Raw genomic sequence first — 4,744 nt, 5'->3', positions numbered from 1 at the left:
GGGGGGGGCGCCCCGTAGTCACCATGGCAACCCCCTCATAAGCACCATGGTAACCCCTCAGCACCATCATGGCACCCCCCCTCATAATCACCATGGCAACCCCCCTCACAACCACCACCAAGGGCCCAGGCCGGACCAGGCCCGGCTGCGCGGAGGGGACGCTTAACGCGCGTGCCCCTCCCTCGCACGTGTCGGGCGGAGGAGAAACGTGGACGTGTTAGCCTGTCGGTGGAAGGGCTCGAGTGCGGGCGAGCGACGCGTCGAGGGTGATATTTATGGCTACGCTACTAGGGGGCTGCGAAACAGGCGGACGCACGCTCCTCGCCTGCCACGCGCACGTGGCCGCCCGCGACGTTACCTATTGGAAGAGCTGACTTGGAAAGAGAAGGGCCTCGCTGGGGTTTGCTGGTTTTTTCAGGCTCGTTTAAAAAGCGGGGGACGAATTTGGGCCCGGTGTGTGCCGGGGGCGGTTGTGCGCTGGAAGCCGACCCCCTGACTCTTCAGGTTCACCCTCGTCTGGGACCGCCTGTATCGTCCTCAGCAGGGGCATGGCTATGGCAGCGCTACATTCGGACGGTGAGCGACCGAATCTCACGCTTCAGGGCTTCGTTTTGGGGCAGGGAGGATTTCTTCCACCCGGCGGAGAGGGACCGCAGGAGAGCATCGAACCCAAGCCCCCGCTCAAGGCCAGGCGTCCTCGGGCTCCCGGTGCTGCGGACAAGGTGAATCCCACACGTAATGTCACGTCAAGTCTCAAATACCGTGACAAGCCCGTGTGCCTCTTGCAGTCGTTTTGCTTTCCCATGTGCTTGCTGTGCAGGCGGGTTAAGGATAGGCTTCTGGTACGTTGTTTTTATTGCCATGGGGAGCACACGCGATGCAGCTTCTCACTGCACCGTGCGGAGGGCTCCTTGCACTCCTGCCTACCCCACCATCTCTCTCGCCTTCTTTGTTCAACAACATCTGCCCTCCCTCATGCCTCGGCCTCTCTACGTCCCCCATTCCCCTTCCCCTCCATGCTAAGCGTGTCCGTCCCCTTCTGATTTCTCCCATATCAGCTCCCCCACTTCCCTCCCAGGTAGGTGCAGTCCCCCTTGCCAAGTTTCTGCAGACCCTCCCCACCATGCCAGGGGTTGCATGCACGCTTCTTTTCTTCATACCTGCTGTCTTCTGTTGGCCACTCGGTCTTGGAGAGAAGCGATTTGTATTCACTCCTATTGAGGCAGGGAGAGCAGAGATTAAATAGCTGCATTGATTATGGTAGAAAGTGTGGAGAGTTGCCATTATTTAGCTCTGTGTGCTGTAGAGCGCTGCAAAAGTACTTGACGTTGTGCGTTCATTGACCGTATGGTAGGTGCTCTACATATCCCACGTTGTCGCACTTCCAATTTTCTGGTTTTCTTCCAAATCAATCTTTTTTGTTTTCCCCTTGGGGATGCTAAGATATTCCCCAAAACTGCAGATTAAAGACACCGGGACACAGACAGGCAAATGCTGTCAGGTTGAGTGCAGGGTCTTGCAAACACAGTCAAGTCTTTATGATTGTGGTTCTTGTTGCTACAGTGCCTAGACCTAATTAGGGATCAAGGCCCATTGGATGGTCTCTGACCCAAAGAATTTACCGAGAGCAAAATTAACAGTTTAGTTTAACACTAGCAATGAGTTTTTCTCTTAAATGAGGCTGTGCCTCGTTGCTGAAGCTTTCACTTCAGTGAACTTCCCTGCACATGGACCCAACATCACTGCGTTTCAACCATGTTTAATGGTTTAAATCAAAACACTTAATCATACAGCGGGCCTGGTGAATAGAATCGTAGATTAGGAAGATACGAACACTATGTTCTTTCAGGCTTCCTGGAATACTGCTTTTCCCATGCTCTTTAGTTTGCATAATTATGCCATATTTCCCTTCAGGATGATGCTAGATTAAAATACAGTTTTAGAGATTTTTTTTTAATTGTTTAATCATTAACTGATTTCTTCCTTGAATGCTGGACTGCATCATTGCTTCAATCTGGCAAACTTCAGGTGCTCCTCAGTAAGCAGTACCTAGCTTTGGGAGAAGGGGTCTGGATTATGCAGCATGCATGTGTATTAGAGAACTAGACATCGTAACTGAATAGAAACATTAATAATAAAAGAAGCACAACTGCCTGGGCAGTTTTTGCATTGGCACTACTATATTAAACTTGTTTTATGTTAGATGCACATTTTCGTTTTTGATCTGATGCAGATTTGTCTATTTGTGAACAAGCACTACCACATAAGAGGTCAGTGATTGGTAGCAGCGTTTGCATGAATTATAATTTTAGCAACTGGTATTTTTAGAAAATGCACAGTGACAAAAAGAGCTGATTTAGGGGGTAGACTAAGCTAATTTATTTGATATTTCCATTACAGTGAAATACATAACAATGTTGACATTTGGAGTGTCAGCTCCTGCTTTTAGAGGTTAACCTGGGGTGATGAATTAGTTCACAAATCTCAGAGTCATTATTTGCACCTGCTACAGATGCAAGGGCCTTGTCTGTGCTTGGAAAATGCATTACATTAAGCTTCAGCTTGACCAGATCAGCACGTTAATGACAGTCTTACTCCACTACACTGGACTTTCAAACCAGGTTAGCTTCTGCTGACATTACTCCTTCAAATCCTTATTCTAGGCAAGGGCACAATGTTAAACACGGTATGGCTTTATGGACCTGGATTATTGTGTTTAATAAAAACATATTCATTAGCCCTGTCCTGGTTAGTCCTTTCCCCTGCTTGAGGCTGGAGGAAGTACAACCAGTGCAGCTTTCATCTGTCTTCATTCACCTTACAGTTTACATCAGAAAAACTAGTCAGCAGTAGCTAAAATCAGGCCTAATCTCTGTCATCATCAGTAAGACCTTGGTTGATGTCTTCAAGGCAATATTTTGTGGCCCTGAGAGTGAACAGATCTTTTTATTTCTTAATAAAAACAGATTGTGGAACACAGTTTTGTTGAAGGGGAGGCTCCTGTATCCGTAAAACACACAGCGTTGCTCCACCATGTCGTACTTAATATAAGTGGTAGAAACGTCCTTATAATGGGACATTTTAATTAATGTTTGTGCACAGCTCTTAGATTAAGAATTTGAGGGGCTCTGCAGGTTATCCCAGTGAAAGGGATAGGGGTAACTGGGATAATTGTCTATGCTCAGCACCTTCCCAGTAGAAAGGAAAGCACCGCTGTTGTGATAGGACCAGTGGTAGGGTCACTCGCAAACATCCTGTCCAGTTCCAAGCAGAAGGTGCGGCAGAAGGGTCATGCACCAGATGTCACATTGTTATTCTGAGCAGGTTGGTGGCCCTGGCCCTGCTCCTTTCCCTTTGAGAAGGAGTCAGTCAGGGATGCAATCAGGTGTGAATTGTAAGTGACAGAGCTGTGGTGGTGCCAAGAGCCCCTGGCATACACAGTTATATCAGCAGAACTGCTTTTGCAAGCATGGCTCATTTCATTCCCCCAAGTGTTATACGCTAAATCAAAAAGCATGCTTCTTCTAGACTAACAGCCTCCATTGGGGAAGCTATATTGCTGGCACTATATTGGTGCCATTATACAGGTAATGTCCCATGTCCCCGTACAGACAAAACCTTACAGCTATAAAGCTGTTTTGTCTGATTGTTGTGTTGACAATGGTGTGAGCTAGCCCAAGTTTTCCAGAAGGGGCAGGTTGAGGTGGGTAATGGTTTTGCATTTAACCCATTTACGTGAATCGTGCACTGGGCAGTTCTCACTGTTCACAACCATTGTATCCAACCCCTTGCCGCTCACAAGAGATAAGGTTGCTCTTTACCTTACGTGACCTGTGTGCTGAGAGTGGTCCACTGTTACAGCCAGAGTCTACCTGCATGAAGAGCTGCAACCCCTTGGGCCAACAGAAGTGCTATTTTTTAAATTAAATGCCCCTGTCTAGACACCCAGGTTAGTGCTTCACGCAGAGGCAGGGAAGAGCAGCTGTACCATCCTTGGAAAGGGTGCTACATTGCCTCTCCTCCTCTTCTGTAAGGGGCAACTATAATGAATCATGAGGGAGCAGGGCAGGAGCATGGCCCTTGGGAGGTTAGCAGTAGCACAGAGCAGGGTTTGCATCTAGAACTGAGACTGTGCCCGGCTCTGCATTTATATTCTTCCTTCCTCACACATACTTATGAGCCTGGGCACAACCTCACCCTCAATTCCTCTAGTTCACGCTCAGCAGAAAGACCGGGTCGATATGGAAGAGGTGAAAGAGAAGCTCTGACCGGCCCCTCAAATGCCTGACTGCACTGGACAGTGGGTAGGGGATTCAGGTGCTGCTTGCTATGTGTACTGATGAAGCTTTCTTATTAATAGCTGATATTAGCAATGCCCATTAACAAATAATGTCAAATCCAGCCTTTGTCATTGCATGTGGCACTTGCTGCCAGTTCATGTGACATTTCTCCCGAGTGAATTGAAGTGCTAAAGCCTTAGTCCACTGTTGCCCTTCTGGGTGAGTAATTTCTTTGTTCTTCCTGCCAAACAGCAGATTTCCAGATCCCAAGAGTTTCTAGTCCTGCTGGCACACGAATAGGGAGGAGAAGGCAGATTTACAACAGCAGACAGATTTGCTGACATTACAGGAAGTTGCTGAGCTGAGGATTTTTAGAGCTTTAGTGTGGAAATCACTGAGGATTTCAGATTGGAAGATGCACACAGATTCAGAGAGACCTGGAAGCCAGTACACTGTCCTGCTGA

Source organism: Alligator sinensis, unplaced genomic scaffold (genome assembly GCF_000455745.1).
Source record: "Alligator sinensis unplaced genomic scaffold, ASM45574v1 scaffold1567_1, whole genome shotgun sequence".
NCBI lineage: Eukaryota > Metazoa > Chordata > Crocodylia > Alligatoridae > Alligator > Alligator sinensis.
The sequence above is the reverse complement of the archived record's forward strand: the minus strand, read 5'-3'. Positions refer to the sequence as shown.